This window comes from Lissotriton helveticus, chromosome 9, assembly GCF_964261635.1.
Source record: "Lissotriton helveticus chromosome 9, aLisHel1.1, whole genome shotgun sequence".
Classification (NCBI taxonomy): Eukaryota; Metazoa; Chordata; class Amphibia; order Caudata; family Salamandridae; genus Lissotriton; species Lissotriton helveticus.
In genome coordinates, this window is record NC_136070.1 from 74,768,681 (window position 1) to 74,788,350 (window position 19,670).

General features: G+C 45.8%; 1 protein-coding gene across 1 annotated transcript in view; it reads right to left on the bottom strand.

Moving 5' to 3' along the window:
• The window catches only part of CDAN1 (codanin 1), a 205,490-nt gene that overhangs the window by 77,113 nt on the left and 108,707 nt on the right, over positions 1-19,670 (bottom strand). The window lies entirely within an intron of this gene.

Here is a 19,670-nt window from a genome sequence, read left to right on the forward strand (position 1 = left end):
GATCTTTAGAAATAAAAATGTGCCCTGGTAAGGGACTGACATGTCTTAACAAAAGAGACATTCAAACTAATTGTTATATAGCTCAGCACAACACCCACTGGCAGCTTCGGATACTTCTCCCAAACATAAAGATATATACAAAAAAAAATAGGCAAACAGAGAAAGGATTAAGAAAAAAAAGAGTAGTGTTATGGGAAGGGAGGCAGGAACTCGTGTTCTTGCATCAATTCAAAAAGAGACTGCTTCTGGTTTTTTTACTGAAAAGGCAGAACATTAAATGAGACTTTATGGAGTATAGCCTAGTAGCAATGTAGTTATTTTCCTTTAAAGCAGGCTTTCTGTACATTGGGAATAATGTTACTAACAATAGGATTTAAGAAAAGAGATTCGCCTGTAATCAGAGACAGTGCTCATTCAAACTTTGGCGCGAGAATCCATGGAAATTAAACGCTCTAGATCACTCCATTCTCGTACATGAATGGATTCAAGAAGCTTACTTGAGCATCCACATACCTCAGACAGGATAACGCAAATACTACTGGTCTCCTCCCTTTATTTCAACAATGAAAAGCCTATCATTTGACTTCTTGATAAACTCACCTACCACATACACAACTCGCCTACCACATACCTACACCTTTTAATTCAACAAAATCATTGTTATACTCTTTCTTTCAGCACACAGCGATTTCAATTTGCTCGCAAGATTGTTTCTTTAACAAAGTGGCGTGGAGTTTCGGAGGGGACTGTACTGAATAATGAACTTGGCTTGCATATATTAGGGCGCGGCTCAGGGTGGAGAGTGGGGAGTTGTCGGGAAGGTTAGAGGTGGATGGTTGATGGGTAAGATTTCAATGACATACCATGCAATGTTATAACATGCCATAGAAAACTGACTGTTTGCTGCCGAGGATCGAGGGCTTTCCTGGACCCCTATTTTGCTTAAACAACTTGCGGAACCCGCTTCGCGGGTCCCGCTGCGCTCCTGTGCCACTGGGGAGTCTGACTGTGCTGCGTGGGCTGGACCAGGGCTGCGAGCGTGCGGAGCAGGACTTCTAAGACCAGAAGCCTCTGCACACCGCGCCTACCTACATCTGGCCGCTCTCCCTGTCCACCACGCCCCGCCTACAACCCAACGGTCTATTTATTTAAGGGAAGGCCATTACCCGCTAGCGGGAGCGTGCGGGAGCGTCCCGGGAGAAGCCCGGGACAAGGGCGGGACCGTCTGTGGCCGTCCGGGGCCGAAGGAGGTCGGGCCGGGCCATTTCTCTAACATTTTCTTCATACTTTTATGGTAATTCATGGTATCATTTCTTTGATGTACCCTCTGTTGCTTTCTTATCATAGCTCCAGGCTAAAGTTATTGTAGTGCCTCCATTGTTGGTAGAGCTTATTCGGCCTGGTTGTACCTTGTTGTTTGCACATTGAGGTTGGCGCTAATTTTGTTTTATACGTTTAAAAATAAAAATGCCTTTACGGTCAGGTAAAGAAAGGCAAGTTCAGGTCTCCACCTCCAATGGTACTTTTACTGGAACGATTGACCAATTTTTTAAACGCACCACTACTATATTGGAGAAGGAGATCGCTCTAGCTGAAAAACGCCTCTCGCTTGACATAATCACAGGCAAGCGATCTTCTCTTGGAAAAATTAATGAGGCTGTCTCACCTGTCCCACTTCCCTTGTTGAACTACGATAGTCACGACACTAATGTAGACTCAGTGATAGTAATTGCTCCTGAGAGTCAAACATTGGAGCAAGAAGGGACTGGCCAAGTAAGTGCATATGACACTGCACATGACAATTTACTAAATGGAAGGACTATTTACCTAGACCAGTCTGGTGAGAAATCAGGTCTCTCAGACTCCCCAAATCTTAATATAAGTACTGAGCAAGTGAATTCTCCTATCCATTCACAACATCCACCCCCTCATAATCCAGGGAAACGTAAAAGGATAGATTCACCTGATCATGGGGAACACATTGAGGGTTTGGGAAATTCCACAATATCCCCCACACAGCTATCTAACCTTAAGGCGGTTGTCCAGCCAGAGGATTATAACACCACAGTTAGCATTGTAGAAGGAATATTCCTGGCTAAGATAGAGTTGCTAATTAAATCTTTACTCTTACCACTATTTGAAAGGACAAGATTATTGAATACTAAAATGGACTCTTTAGACATGTTGGTTAAAGATAACATAGCGACTTCCAATAGAATTCTTGACACCCTAGCCTCTAAAGGTTTAGCTCCCTCTGCCCAAACTCTTCCGAAGACTACCATTGTGAATAACAAAGCAGGGGGTAACAGTTCTAAAGTGGGATCTTTCACAGCAAAAGCCCCGCAGAAAATTCCCATACCTGTTACAAAGAAAACAACTATTGCTGAGAGCATACCCCCAGCACAAGGCCACAAAGCATCCCCAGGCCAAGAAAAACCCCATTCCCACCAGTAGTCATGATCAAAGTATTCGGCCTAGTATTAAACCTATCCCGAGGAAGCAATGTGTGAACCTCCCCCCAGAGTCACTACCATACACCATTATTTTAACAGGCGTGGCACCTCTTGGAGATGGCAAGAGAGAAACGCACAAGGATCTTTACAATAAGGTAACATTCTGGTTAAACAAAAATCGCCCACTTCCTCCTAACTCAAACCCTGAAATCCTTAATGTAAGGAGGGTGAACTGGGTAGGCTACAGTAAGAAAGATCTTGAGGGGGATTGCGTGGTAATCAGCTTTAGAGAGCCATGGGTGGCTGAATTCATTAGTAGGGAACCAAGATTTGGAAGAGTCGGGGATGTGCAAAAATTATCGTTGCACTATTTTTATCCCGCCTTATATGCAAATAGAGCCCAAACACCGTCTCATCATTCCAGAAGGGATAGACCAAGAGGAAGATTCCATTTTGGAACACCCATCTACCCGATGTTCCAACCTCACCTTTCGAACCGGTTTGCTCCCCTATCCGGTCTGGAAGGTGTGGACTGACATGATAATGAACCTCCGGTTTTTGGGTCGACTGGAACAAAAGTGAATTGCTCCCTTAAAAATGTTACATCCTTTAGTGAAGAGACTGTCCTAGGGACTAGTGAAAGCATCCAGGGGGGGAAAGGTAGGGTTAAACCCTCAAATCACATCCCTAGACCTTTGATCTCTGGGGGGACTGTGAATCCAGCTGTCAATTTGCCAATGAAATCCACTTATACCCTTACGGTCTTGTCATGGAATATAGCGGGACTAAAGGGGAAAATGTCAGAGGATGATTGGGGCTCCTATGTGGATTCTCATGATATAATTATATTACAGGAAAGCTGGTCAATTGATGCCATCTTCCGGGTTGGTTACCTTAATTATTATAAACCAGCCTGTAAAGGCCCTAAAGGTCGTCCATCTGGAGGTCTGGTCATTTGGATCAGACAATCCTTAGCACTTAAAATCACTGACCTTCACACGTCAAGTAATGATATATTAGCCTTGAAGCTATCCAGTAAAAATAACCAGGATTTTTTCCTGATTAATATTTATGCAAGAGGGCAGCCTGGTGGGAAACCCATGAGTGCGGCAGATGACTTAGATCATCTACTGAATAACATTAGAAGAGATAAATGTGTTATGGTGGCAGGGGACTTTAACTGTTCTTTTGAGCCACTTCCCGATCTTGATAACGGGGGATATGGGGAAGTCGATCAAATCTGGAACATCCCCCCTTTATCTATCCCTCCAGTTAAAAAAGTAACTGAGGCTGCTATGCAGTGGTTAGGTCTTTGTCTTGAATGGGATCTACGAGCAGCAAACGGTAGGACTAAATCAGATACGATGGGAAAGGTTACATTTGACAATTCCCTCCATTCCAGCCGTATTGATTATTTTCTAATAAGGTTAGAGTTTTGGAATTTACTGGAGGACATGGAAGTGGTCACAAGACCAGAAAGCGACCACAATCCTCTGGCAATAAAGCTACTAATGAATGGGGGTTTTCTTATGGATTCTCCAACCAATTTAGCCACAGCTGAGACTGCCCTTACAAACGATTGCAGAAGGGTACGCTGGGCTAGGTTTTTAGATGATCCCTTCACTATTGATAGGGTTGCAGTTGAGGTTTTAGCAGCCAGAAATTTGATGGAACCCATATTAAACGAAGGTACATCACTAGATCAAATTGGGATGATCCATGAGTCCCTCTTTAAAAAAATTTAAACTTTTTTTATCGAACCCGTAAAAGGAAGAAAAAATGGCACAGCTCAAACCGGGGCAAAATGGTATAACAAAACCTGCCGCCTCGCCCACAGCTCCCTGATAGCTGCTATTAAATCTAAGTCAGCAATGGATATAAAGTTAGTAAGGGTTAACTACAGGAAAGTGCTTAAAGGGGCTAAAATTAATTGGGATGAACAGCACTGGCTAGACTTATACCAAGCAAGTACCTCAACCGACCAACAAAAATTTTGGGAGGTTGTTAAATGGGGAGGCTCTGGGGATCAGCGAATTCCTGTCAACCATGTCCCTGCAGAGCAATGGGTCAAGCATTATGCGGCACAGTTTAGCAACACGGAACGGATCTCCCTTACTACTAGGGAAGATGCCAGTGTTCGGACTGTGGTGCCCTTACTTGATCACATTGTTTTTACTGAAACAGAAGCCACTATTGCTCTAAAACAAGTGCAGAATGGTAAAGCCCCCGGAATGGACTGTGTCCCTGCGGATCTTTTTAAGTTTGACCAAGCGCACTGGGTACCGTACATAACCACCTTAGCGAATGCTATAGCTAGAGGGGCTAGGATACCAAACTCGTGGAAAGGGGCTGAGATTCTGCCCGTGTATAAAAAAGGGGATAGATCTGATGCAGGAAACTATCGACCTATTAGTCTTATCGACGCCCTTCAAAAGGTAATAGCCAGAATGCTGCTAGGAAAAATCCAGCTATGGATGACGGAAGCTGACATTTTGTCTCCATTACAGGCTGGGTTACGGGCTAACATTAGCACAGTTGATCAGATACTTAGATTTGTCATGATCTACTGGAAAACTGTGTTTTTGAGAGGAGGCACTATCTACGCTGCATTTGTGGATCTCAAATCAGCGTTTGATTTGGTCCCCAGGTGTGTTCCTGGCCATAACCTGACTCCCATTGCAAGGACAACCTGCTGCCTGCATACAACGCTGACCTTTCGCGACACCCGCTCCGCGGGTGCCGCTCATTATCTGCCTGCCTCCGTTCTCCCTGGTGTGAGCGTCCACAGCCGGTGGAAAGCCATCTTCGCTCCCAGGTTGAGTACAGCGGAGGTCAAGAGAGCGGCAAGCCTACCGGGGGACTGCGAGTACCAGCAGCCTTAGCTCACCACAGCTGCTGCCTCTTCCCCCGGCGGCCACGCCCCCAGCCTTCGGTCTTTTGAAGCGCTGAGCTGCGCACACAGAGTGGTGTGTTCCTGGCCATAACCTGACTCCCATTGCAAGGACAACCTGCTGCCTGCATACAACGCTGACCTTTCGCGACACCCGCTCCGCGGGTGCCGCTCATTATCTGCCTGCCTCCGTTCTCCCTGGTGTGAGCGTCCACAGCCGGTGGAAAGCCATCTTCGCTCCCAGGTTGAGTACAGCGGAGGTCAAGAGAGCGGCAAGCCTACCGGGGGACTGCGAGTACCAGCAGCCTTAGCTCACCACAGCTGCTGCCTCTTCCCCCGGCGGCCACGCCCCCAGCCTTCGGTCTTTTGAAGCGCTGAGCTGCGCACACAGAGTGGTGTGTTCCTGGCCATAACCTGACTCCCATTGCAAGGACAACCTGCTGCCTGCATACAACGCTGACCTTTCGCGACACCCGCTCCGCAGGTGCCGCTCATTATCTGCCTGCCTCCGTTCTCCCTGGTGTGAGCGTCCACAGCCGGTGGAAAGCCATCTTCGCTCCCAGGTTGAGTACAGCGGAGGTCAAGAGAGCGGCAAGCCTACCGGGGGACTGCGAGTACCAGCAGCCTTAGCTCACCACAGCTGCTGCCTCTTCCCCCGGCGGCCACGCCCCCAGCCTTCGGTCTTTTGAAGCGCTGAGCTGCGCACACAGAGTGGTGTGTTCCTGGCCATAACCTGACTCCCATTGCAAGGACAACCTGCTGCCTGCATACAACGCTGACCTTTCGCGACACCCGCTCCGCGGGTGCCGCTCATTATCTGCCTGCCTCCGTTCTCCCTGGTGTGAGCGTCCACAGCCGGTGGAAAGCCATCTTCGCTCCCAGGTTGAGTACAGCGGAGGTCAAGAGAGCGGCAAGCCTACCGGGGGACTGCGAGTACCAGCAGCCTTAGCTCACCACAGCTGCTGCCTCTTCCCCCGGCGGCCACGCCCCCAGCCTTCGGTCTTTTGAAGCGCTGAGCTGCGCACACAGAGTGGTGTGTTCCTGGCCATAACCTGACTCCCATTGCAAGGACAACCTGCTGCCTGCATACAACGCTGACCTTTCGCGACACCCGCTCCGCGGGTGCCGCTCATTATCTGCCTGCCTCCGTTCTCCCTGGTGTGAGCGTCCACAGCCGGTGGAAAGCCATCTTCGCTCCCAGGTTGAGTACAGCGGAGGTCAAGAGAGCGGCAAGCCTACCGGGGGACTGCGAGTACCAGCAGCCTTAGCTCACCACAGCTGCTGCCTCTTCCCCCGGCGGCCACGCCCCCAGCCTTCGGTCTTTTGAAGCGCTGAGCTGCGCACACAGAGTGGTGTGTTCCTGGCCATAACCTGACTCCCATTGCAAGGACAACCTGCTGCCTGCATACAACGCTGACCTTTCGCGACACCCGCTCCGCGGGTGCCGCTCATTATCTGCCTGCCTCCGTTCTCCCTGGTGTGAGCGTCCACAGCCGGTGGAAAGCCATCTTCGCTCCCAGGTTGAGTACAGCGGAGGTCAAGAGAGCGGCAAGCCTACCGGGGGACTGCGAGTACCAGCAGCCTTAGCTCACCACAGCTGCTGCCTCTTCCCCCGGCGGCCACGCCCCCAGCCTTCGGTCTTTTGAAGCGCTGAGCTGCGCACACAGAGTGGTGTGTTCCTGGCCATAACCTGACTCCCATTGCAAGGACAACCTGCTGCCTGCATACAACGCTGACCTTTCGCGACACCCGCTCCGCGGGTGCCGCTCATTATCTGCCTGCCTCCGTTCTCCCTGGTGTGAGCGTCCACAGCCGGTGGAAAGCCATCTTCGCTCCCAGGTTGAGTACAGCGGAGGTCAAGAGAGCGGCAAGCCTACCGGGGGACTGCGAGTACCAGCAGCCTTAGCTCACCACAGCTGCTGCCTCTTCCCCCGGCGGCCACGCCCCCAGCCTTCGGTCTTTTGAAGCGCTGAGCTGCGCACACAGAGTGGTGTGTTCCTGGCCATAACCTGACTCCCATTGCAAGGACAACCTGCTGCCTGCATACAACGCTGACCTTTCGCGACACCCGCTCCGCGGGTGCCGCTCATTATCTGCCTGCCTCCGTTCTCCCTGGTGTGAGCGTCCACAGCCGGTGGAAAGCCATCTTCGCTCCCAGGTTGAGTACAGCGGAGGTCAAGAGAGCGGCAAGCCTACCGGGGGACTGCGAGTACCAGCAGCCTTAGCTCACCACAGCTGCTGCCTCTTCCCCCGGCGGCCACGCCCCCAGCCTTCGGTCTTTTGAAGCGCTGAGCTGCGCACACAGAGTGGTGTGTTCCTGGCCATAACCTGACTCCCATTGCAAGGACAACCTGCTGCCTGCATACAACGCTGACCTTTCGCGACACCCGCTCCGCGGGTGCCGCTCATTATCTGCCTGCCTCCGTTCTCCCTGGTGTGAGCGTCCACAGCCGGTGGAAAGCCATCTTCGCTCCCAGGTTGAGTACAGCGGAGGTCAAGAGAGCGGCAAGCCTACCGGGGGACTGCGAGTACCAGCAGCCTTAGCTCACCACAGCTGCTGCCTCTTCCCCCGGCGGCCACGCCCCCAGCCTTCGGTCTTTTGAAGCGCTGAGCTGCGCACACAGAGTGGTGTGTTCCTGGCCATAACCTGACTCCCATTGCAAGGACAACCTGCTGCCTGCATACAACGCTGACCTTTCGCGACACCCGCTCCGCGGGTGCCGCTCATTATCTGCCTGCCTCCGTTCTCCCTGGTGTGAGCGTCCACAGCCGGTGGAAAGCCATCTTCGCTCCCAGGTTGAGTACAGCGGAGGTCAAGAGAGCGGCAAGCCTACCGGGGGACTGCGAGTACCAGCAGCCTTAGCTCACCACAGCTGCTGCCTCTTCCCCCGGCGGCCACGCCCCCAGCCTTCTAGCGTAAAGGAAGAGGGGCTCATCCCGCAACGCGGGACGCACGCGGGACGCAGGCCGGGGCGAAGACCGGGCAAAGAGCGGGCCGTTTGAGGCCGTTCGAGATTGTGAGAGTCCGGTCCGGCCCATATCCCTAATTACTACATACTGGTAATTCCGACACAGACAACCATCATCCCTCTGACCTCTACAATAACTCTGTCAGACAGCTTAGAAAGATCTCCTAGCAACATATCACGGAAAAATGAATACGAGATCTAGCAAGCAGAAAAAATCTAAAAAGAACGGGAGAGGAGAAAAACTGTTAGGTCCAATGGATGACTTTCTAGCCCAAGCAAATTCCTTCATAGACCAAAGCATAAGTCTAATAGAGGGAAGAGTTTCATCCGAACTCACAATAGCACGCCGCTCCTCAATGGGGCTATCAGCAACCGCAAGAACCCCAGAACTACAGTCAGCGCCAAACCAAATCTCGGCGACCGCAAATAGACTCAGCCTTCCAAATAATGTAAACCTTTCAGCTTCTCAATTATCCATAACCTTTACAGAGAGCGATTTAGAGAAAACCCCTGACATCTTCCCTGACCCAACCCCAGAAGAAATAAGGCAAAAGAGAGGGAAGCGGGAGGGTGCCATAAAGAAAAGGAAAATTAGGAAAATTCCAGAGCACACCGAAAATCTTAAACCGTCCGAACACATAGTTTTGGTCGGTGATACAAACTCGGCAACTCTATCCCACCCCACAGTTCCGCCTAATAATAATATTGTAACAATCCATCATGTACCACAAGATTTCCAAGACCCCTTAATACCAGAACCCCTTATACCACACCAATCAGGTAGAGACAGGGAATCAGCGAGGCTAATTAAGGAGATAGCCTCCCTCCTAAATTCCTACATTCGCCCTTTGGAAACCAGACTCAGCAATATTGAGAGCCAATTAATAAAAATTTCTGGCTCCCTCAAACCTATACTTCCACAACCTCAGCCTAAACCAGCCCTAAATCCCACGATCACACTTCCCGTACACAAGAAACCTGCAACTTTATCTCCACCACAGACCAAAAAACAAATTGCAGCAAAAGCTCCTACAGTAACAAACCCTCCCACTGCACAAAAAACAACCCCAAAGCCTCTGACCATCTCCTCACAAATCAACTCCCACCCGACACCAACAGTAAATACCCCAACAATAAACACAACTGTTCATAAAACTCCCGCTACAGCAAATGCAAATGCTCCAAAAACAAAAGGTCAACAGGGGGGGATTACTGACCACAGACCTATTTTAAACTTGCCCCCTGAGGCATCCCCATTTGTGGTAGTCATGACGGGGGTCCCCGAACTTACAGGTGAGGGGACAGAACCAAACTGGTCGCTAAAGAACAAAGTCCAGTATTGGTTGAAAACAAATCGCCCCGTCCCGCCATCCTGGAAAAGCAAAATAGCGTCAGTATCCCGTAACTCATGGGTAGGTCACAGGAAAAAAACCATCCGGGGGGATTGCATAGTTATCACGTTTGAGGACCCCAGCATAGCCGATTATATCTGTTCCTGGGAATACAATAACTCCTCAGGAGGGATTGCAACAAGATCTCTGTCGTATTTTTATCCGAAAAGGTTTAATAATAACAACTACCTACGTGATAATGATAACATCTGGCGGAAACCAATCCCACAGCCATGGGAGCTAGACCTTACTGGTCCCAAACTACCATCACAACTTAATGACCCGAATAACTCCTGGTGGCCAGTAAATCAGAACCATCAGCAGAGAGAGGCCCCATGGCAGTTCATCGGCCCGCAAAATAGATTCAGAAACTGGGAACAATGGGAGAGACCACCCCACCAACCTTATGGACCCAGTTATAGAGATAACATCTACGGACAAAATTGGATGGGCATACCAACCTCGAACAGGTTTAGCGGCCTGGAAATGGTCGATTGACCAACAATTATACCCCCGGAGCCCCCACAAACAACTGTGACCTCCCCCGTCCCTATCACAGTCCCCCCACAAATGGAAAACACAGTTTCAGAAAATATGTCCACCCAGCTTTCTGTGATCTTCTGGAACGTGGCCGGCCTCCGAAACAAGATCGAGGATGGTACGGCCGCTGGCTTCCTAAAGGACACTCAAATTATTTGCCTACAAGAAACCTGGGCAACGGCATCCCTTCACCTTCTAGGGTACAGGACCTTTACATCTCCCGCCCTTCCCAGCATTTCAGGCAGACCAAAAGGGGGCCTGGTAATCTACCTGGCAAACACAATTCCAGATATGAAGATTCTCAAGGTAGACTTACTATCGAATTTCCAGATCCTCACTGTCATGCTGGGGAAAAAACTCTCTATTTCTATAATCAACATATACAATAATTTGGAGGATGAAAACTTTTTGCGTATTCTCTCTATAATTCAGGAAAAAATAATGGAACACTGTCACTCTAAACAGAAAACGGAAAATGCCCACATAATATGGGGAGGAGATTTTAATCTACACCCTTGCCCTAACAACGATACCTGTGGTCTGGTGGACGAGCATGACAACCCCTTAGTCCACTTTATCCACTCAGGAGCAGGGACAGCCATGAATAAAATACTGTCCGACTTGGATTTGCAAATTCTAAATCCTATCCATCAGCCAAACAACACACTGGAACCAACGTATAGAGGAAGGGGCCACAAGACTACCGTGGACTATGTAATAGGCACAGAAGCTCTGAAAGCCCAAATTAATAATTTTAAAATGTTGGAAAATAACCTCAGCGACCATTCCGCCATAAGCCTAAACCTAGGAATAAACCAACCAATAACATTGATGACAACCATGGCATCCGCACTAACCCAGAACCGGCTTGAATTGGGCAAAAGGAACGGATTTACCATCAGATGGGAAAAAGTGGACCCTAACATCTTGACAAAGCAATTGGTAAAATCTGCATATGATAACATAATGATTTGTCTCGATCCCTGTGCTGAACCAAAACAAATATTGGAAAATTTCAACATTATAATAGAACAAATTAAAAACTTTTTAACTAAAACATCTAACCGAAATAGTTCCACAGGATGGTTTAACCGAGACTGTACCAAAGCGCATACCAATCTGAGGAAAGCTCTCGGAAAACCAAACAGAGACAAATTAAACATCCAATCACTTCGACGGGAGTATAACTCCGTCAGAAAAACAAGGAAAAAAGAGCTTAAACAATCCTTGTGGAATGCTTTGCATCGGAGTGCACTCACGAAAGATAGCCAGGCATTCTGGAAAATAGTTAAAACCCCATTCCTAACCGATTCCAACGGCCCAAAAATCGACGTGGCTATTGATGAGGACACGTGGGTGAACTATTTTTCGAAAATCTTCAATTTGACATCTAGCACTGAAGAATCCCAGTATACCATCACTGTAGTAACCTATCCTATACCACTGGAAGTGGATTTGCAGGACTTTGAACTGGCGCTATCCCAAAGCAAGAGCAAGAAAGCCCCCGGCCCTGATGGGGTCCCAGTCGATCTATTCAAACATCTTCCTGACCTCTGGGTACCAATAATTACAAGAGTTTGCATGGCAACAACCAAACTTGGTCTGTTAGATTCATGGTCCTCCTCTACTATGGTACCAATTTTTAAAAAGGGGGACCGACAAGATCCTAAATGTTATCGACCAATATCGCTTCTTGACTCTTTGGGCAAAGTTGTGGGCCGAGTCCTCCTTGAAAAACTACAAGACTGGGCAGAAGATAAAAAGATCCTCACGGACCTGCAGTTCGGGTTCAGAGAGGGTTTTGGAACCATCGAACAGGCCTTAAATCTAAGCTTGTTAATATCAAAGTACACCCACGCTAAACCAGGTGCCATCTACATGGTTTACGTAGATTTGTCCTCTGCATTCGACTGTGTCTCTCATGCTAAGCTTTGGTCACTGCTGAGCGAAATGGGGGTAGATCCCCCTCTCCTGGACTTTTTAAGAGAGCTGTACAGTGAAGCCACGGCGAAAGTGAGGTTTGGGACAAGAGGCGAACTGACGAGGCCATTCAAAATAGAGCGGGGAGTGAGGCAAGGCTGTGTTTTGGCCCCCTTCCTCTTCTCCTTGTACACCAATGGATTAGAAGAGGCCATGTTGAGAGGAGGAAGGGACCTCCCTAGAATAAAAGACCGCCCGATCCCCGCCCTATTATATGCGGACGACGCTGTTATATTAGCGCGTACCCCCATCGAACTGCAGAAGTCCCTATCCAAATATGCAGATTTCATGGGTGCTTTGGACTTGCACATCAACATTAAAAAAACTTTTGTCATGGTGGTCGGTGGACCAAGAAAAGCTCCTAAAGCCATTTACTTGAAAGAACAAAAAATAGAAAAGACCTCACAATATCCCTATCTAGGGGTTATGATTGATGACGCCCTAAATTGGAAAGCGGCGGTTGAGGCTAGGAGACATTTATTTAAACGTGCAATTATGGCATTAATGAAATTCTCAAACAAACTTGGGAAAAAACCCCAGGTAGAACTACTAGAGATCTATGCTGCGAAATGCCAATCCATCGCACTATACGGCGCAGGGATCTGGGGTCATATTCCTACTGGCTCTATTCAAAAAGAGGAAAACACTTTTATAAGATTCCTTCTATCAACACCACGAGGCACCTCCATCTATGCCTCACACATAGAACTGGGAATATCATATATTGAGGATTTAATTAAAATCCAACCTCTCTTACTTTGGAGGCGGGTCTGGTTGTCGGAAAGGAACTCTCTGACCAAAAACATCGTACAGGACATTATGGAGTTGGACCACGCCCACAAAATAGCTTGGCTCTCCTATGTAAGACACTTCTTTTCCGACATGGGTCTACAACAATATTTTTATAAACCAGAAGACCTAAAAGACATATCCAAAAAAGAACTGAAACAGACTGCATTGAGCCATTTGGAATCTTTGAGACTGTCTTCATTGATCTAAAAAAAAAATACCATGCATGCGATTTTAACACAGCAGTCTCCAAAAATCCAGCTCTATTTGACTTTAGAGATCACCGCATACGAAAAAATGCTTTTAACAAGGTTCAGAATGAATCTCTTCTTCAGACTTGTGACATTTCCGGAAAAAAATAACTGGAAAACTCAGCTGGACCTGTGTCCTTGCGATGATCTTTCCCAACAGTCCACCATGCATACAATATTGTTTTGCAAGTTCTTCCACACCCACCGAAAAATATGGCTTATCCCCTTACTAAAAAAATGGGATTATAGACAATGTCGCCCAGCTATGCTAGCACTTCAATCTCTGGACTCTGAAACCATTGTGTATCATGTGTTGAACTTTTTAAAGTGCATTATGAGACACAGAAACAATCTTTAAACTAAAAAGATAATTCTATATGACACGTAAACTCTAGGCACTTTCTCTTTTTTTAAATGTATATTCAACTGCAAATTTTTACTATGAATGTTTGAATGTCATCTTTTATGGTTTTGCAAATGCTAAAAAACCGAATAAAGATTATTTTATTATTATATTATGGTCCCCAGAGGAAAAATGTGGGAAGCTTTGAGAAGGATGGGCGTTCCAACTGCACTCTTAGAACTCACCATCAGGATGCACGAGGGAAACTTTGCTAGAGTCAGATGGGGCCGCCAGGGCCAGGTTACAGACTCCTTCCCCGTGACCCGTGGAGTGAGACAGGGCTGTGTCCTGGCCCCCACCCTATTCATACTTTTTATTAACCAGGTGGTTAAGTTCCTCTCAGCTACCCCCACGGATGCTCCATCACTGGGCGGGACCAAATTTCCCCTTTTAATCTTCGCTGACGACACCCTCATACTGGCTAAAACTCAGAAGGGCCTACAGGTAGCTATTAATAAATTTATGGACTTCTGTAATCAGAATGACCTTGAAATTAATATCACAAAAACTAAGTTCATGGTCCTGACAAAAAATAAACCATTGAGGGGCCATGTAACGATGAATGGGTCTAGTCTTGAACAGGTTGAAGTCATGACCTACCTCGGTGTCACAATGGATTATAGGTTACGCTGGAAAGAGCAAATAGCGGCACTTAGTTTGAAATTCGCTCGTCTGTCCGGTTGCTTAGTGAAGGAGCAACGGTGTTCTTTGACCAAAAGAGTTTTGCCCGCGCTTAAAATTTATAGTGCAAAAATTAGCTCAGCCATACTATACGGGGCTGACATATGGGGCTGTGTGGACCTGGCTGTCCTAGATAAGATACAGAATAAATTCTTCCGAAATTTAGTCAGTCTCCCACCCTCAACGCCAGCACTACCACTCATGATGGACATGGGCTTTTATTCTATTAAACATCAAGCCCATTATAGGATGGTGGCGTTATGGAGACGCATATGGTCTACCCCGGATCTTGCCATGTTTGCCCAAGAGCTACAGGATGTTAGAGTGCAACAGGGGGCAAGTGAAATACCATGGTTTAAGCTAATTAGGAATACTCTTATTGGAATGGGCCTTCCTTTGCTTTGGTCCGAGCCGGGTTCTCATACTTTTCCCTCAAAGAAAGACTTTAAACTCCTCTTTTGGTCCATGGTGAAAGAAGAACACGTTGCTCTTTCGGAGAAACCGAACTTGACAGGCCTGTTTTTGCTCTATAAAGCAGTTCCCCATACTGAGACCTATTGGGATGTAATCCTTAAAACCTTAGACAGGAAACTTTACCATCAGTTTCGTCTAGGTACTCTGCCACTAAGGGCTTTCACTAGTGGTTGGCAGAAGTCGGAGTCCTCTTCTTGTCCCTGTTGTACCGAAAGCAAAGAAACAATAGGCCATTTTTTATTTGTATGCACTGCTTACCACGAGCCTCGTTGTAAGTGGTTAAAGCCGATATGCAATAGATTAAACACCCGGGTGAGTAGCGAAGCATTGTTCATCCTGAGAACTAATACTTCTGAATGGTTATCCATTGGACTGGCTAAATTCCTCGGGTGGGCCTGGTTAATTAGAACTAGGTCAGTTCGTATCGCTTCGACCTGAAAAATTTAACCAGTTTGTTAGCTTACCTTATTTTGGCCAGTATTGATGATTTGTCTTTTTATACTAAATTGTTTTAAAAACCTTTTATAGACGTCTTCATATGCACATTTAATTGAGTTTTTTAAACAATTGCTTTATCTCTTTCTAGTTTGTTTAAAAGTGTTTATGACTATGTTATATCGTTTATATTATTATGTTTGTATATATGTATGTCTTTTATGAAGAAAATTCGAAATAAAGACGTTAAAAACTGAAAACTGATAACATGGCCTGTTTGCTGCTGCTAAGAAACCCAATAAAGTCTGCTTAAAAAAAGGAAGATTGTCTCCTTGCCAAGCACACCGCTAATAATTTCCTCATAAGATTGCCTCCTCGAGAAGCACACTGCTACTTGGCCTGTGATTTTTTCACGAAGCTGACTCCGCAACACACATATCCTTGTAGGTCTACGATTTGTTCAAGGATGTCTCCACTCCACTGACCGTTTCGATTCATGAAATGTAATTTGGGCACTGATGAATATCTCCAAATACATACAAATACAGAAGAATTTAACACAGCATACAAGAGGACTCCAACCCACTGCATTACCACCCACACCATGCCCTTTTAAACGCATCAATTCGGCGGCTTTTCCCGCTGTACGCGGCAATTTTAAAATTACCGCGTTACATGACGAGCTCAGCTCGTCATGAGCGCACGGCAGGTTACGATCATGACAAGCTGAGCTCGTCATCAGCTTGGAAGGGGTTAATCGTTTACAAAACACTGTTCTATAGCCTCACCAGTCAAATCGACTACAGAGAAAAGCTGCAAAGTTGCCCTACAATTTACTTAATAAACAAATATGCACACTACAGTGTACACTACAAAGCACTGTACACAACAGTGGATAGTTAAACTCTGTCAAAGAATCAGAATAAAGTTTCTGCTCAAAATAAAACAGCAGACAGATGTTCATACTCCAAAAGAAAGTAAATATGGCAACAGAGAATTTTCACAAAATTAGTTCCGCCAACATAGAGGTTACGAAACCATATAGGGGCGAAGAGAGGTGAATGAGGTGGTGGGGATAAGTGAGACTTTGGGAAACAGCAGTACATTACATTAATTTCACCTCACTGCCCGAGTCTACACTGTAGCCAGTGAGGCTGATAGAACTTCATAACCATTAAAGGCTACCATACATCATCCTTTTTTGGCACAATTGAATAGTAAATTAACTGCAGTCTCACTGCAGAGGCGGAGCTTTGTATGTGAATCTTTGACATAGCTTTCTCGTCTCTAGCACTGGTGCTTCACTGAGGCACGTTTTTTTAAAGAACTGTTGCAGTACAATGTAAAATAGTAAATGCAGAAGAAAGTAAGTTCCTGAGCACAGCCAAAGTAACTACTGTCTTTACCCTTGATTGGACATACAAACAAGTTTACTGCATAAACCGAAATCGTGCCCGCCTCATGGGTATGCTGCAGATTCTCATGAGTGAGACTCCAGCAAAGAGCTCTGAAGATCTTCCACGCTTCTGGTGGAATGCAATAGATTTCGCCTTTTTGTGACAAAGCAATCCCATGTTTGAGACAACCTATCTCTTCTCATAAGGGCAACAGGAGATAAAGAGCTGTTCTGAAGGATGAAGGGGTAGACCTACTCCACATGTTATGGGCCTGCCCACAACGGTCTGCTTATTGGGCAGGAGTATCGAAAGCATTGACTGAGGTCACAGGCCGAACCTCTTGGAACGCTGCGGGGAGTTGCTTCCTGGGGTTATCAGCGGGGCCCAGAGGTTCCAAAGTGGGAACACGTTTTGCAAATCTTGCACTACTACTAGCACAGCGCCTTCTTACCAACTGCTGAAAATCCCCAAAAGCCTCAAGATTAGTAGACTGGCGTGAAGACCTCTTCCAATGGGGACTTGCCGAATGTGTGGCCCTTGGGAGACAAAATTATATGGGCCTTCGTAAAAACCCCAATCTCAATGGAATGGGATCTATTATTAGAAAGGTTTAAGGCTCTGGCCTTGGATCCTGCTCTGGCACTTGGTGCATTTGGAGCCAAATGAGCACATGTCAATTGGTTTTGTAATTACCCTCATCTGCTGCAAATTAAAATATGGCTCCTGTTATCACCATATATCGCTAACATTATAAACGTAATACACAACGCTTATATAAACACTCCTGATCCCTCCTTCTCCTCCTCCCCTTCTGATATATGGCTGGCTTTTCAGTAACACATAGTGGTTAGAAGTTTTGGGAATGGATCCCGGCGGGTGGGATTTGACATGCTAACTATTGATCTCTTGATCGCGATAATTATTGTTGTACCACTTTCAATTATAAATGACAGTACCCAATATGTAATTGTATTAAGTATAACATAAGTTTATAGGCTTTATTATGCTCGAACATCATTAGCCTGTAACACGGTCTATAACATTATGAAAAATTAAATGAACTTTTTGCTTGACAAAAAAAAGCTGTTCTGAAGGACAAAGACTCTCCCGGTATGGGACAAATATTAAGATTACGATGTGGATGAGATCTTTCTAATGGTGTGGACGAATCTGGAACAAACTTAATGAGAACAGCTGCTCAATTCAGGTGGTACTCAGATGACATTTTAAACATTACTTTTGGATTGGTCTTCAAAATAGCTTTGTTGTAACTATTCTTTTCTTCTTAGATATCCCCTTTTTGAATTACATTGGTTATTAATTTAGGTGTAGTGTCAAACATAAATGCGCTTTCATTCATGTGGTTATCCATTGCAATGTGATCATTAAGTGTGCTAGAATATATTAATCTTTTTCTATATGGATCAAATTTTCTTTTTCTGTGATTCTTTGTAAATCATGAACAAGGTTTCATCGAAGTCAATAACTTCACTTCTTATTTATTGTTTTTATACAATAGGCAAAGTTTCTCAGAATATAAATGGAAGGCTGTCAGGTTGTTTCTACTGATATCATTTTTATTGAGTACGCAACCATATGACCACCGTGACGTCATGGCTTTATTGTGACCGCTATTATTTTTGATGTATATGTTTGTATATAAATCCAATAAAAAGAAATTTAAAAACAAAAACAATGTTCAGTTATATTATATAAACTAAGACTAAGAACGGAGGGTAATGAGATAGAGCGAGCCTTCGCTTGGTGGGCTAAATTGCCTGTCTGTCGATATGGAAGAGAACAGTGGACACCGTTATGTTACAGGACATTTATTCAGCAAAGGTATCACGGTGAGAACCATCTTTGAAACTCAAATTAGCCCACTTTTTGGAGCTAAAGCTTAGCAGAGGTAGCCAAGAGAAATGTGGGTGAGATGGAGAGATAATTAAAAAGAGGATTTATGAGATTAGCACGTTGCGATATTTGTTGTTATTCATCCTTTTGCTAAATATTGTTGACAAAATTTGTTGGTTTTTATACTAGTTACTATTCATATTGTATGCATTGGGATAGGATTTTGATTTTTAAATAAATCTTTGGAATATATCCCTGGTTTCCTAGTGTTCTTGCGTGTGCCTTCCCCCGGTGAAAGAAGGTTTGGGTTCCACTCCCTGCGACTGTGATATCTCATACGATGATGGATTGTTACCTATAAAGCATCTCACTATACAGTGCTCAGTTGCTTGTTGGGTGGTTACAGTCCAAATGGTTTCTGTCTCAGGTTGACTCATTGACAAAGACCCTGATGCCAAGCTGTTTGGAAAGCCTATCACCGGGTCGAGTTCTGGCTAGAAAATCAAAAATGAAAAAAAAACATCATCTTGCATGGTGGCTAATAACAGCCATTTTCCATATCACCCAAGGCCCAAGCTCCTGAAAATAGGCACATATTCATATAGATATTACGGTGAAGAAGAGTACTTACATAAAATCCTTAATTAAGTGATGGAATAAGAGGCTTTCAGCTTCTTTCTATACACTACCTACCCACTGCACCTAACTGGAGGAGGACTGAGGCACCCATTAGCCAGGTACAGCAACTGGAGCTTGGATAAAAATGAGTGGAGTACCTTAAGCCTGCAATAATGGTAGAATATTTTCCACTTCATCATACATTCTTTCTTCATGGCCGGTCAGTCTTTAAAATGTCCCTGCAGTCCTGGGAGAACAGCAAAACAATGGATTCAGAACTTTCTGAAACTAGGCTGTCAAAAATAATGACACTGGGTTTTAATGCAGAAACTGACCCTGTTCCTTTGTGAGCAGGTCCACTCTGTTTCATGAACCTATGCAGCCTGTTCACATATAGTGCATGAAGGTCAGCATACAGATGTATCTCAGCCCTGAAAAAACTATGAGAATCAGTTTACAAGCCTCTCTCCATCTTGGATAGTAATCTTGGGATCAGGCAATTTGGTGGATAGGCAAAGATTACTAACCGTCTTTAAAGAAGCACC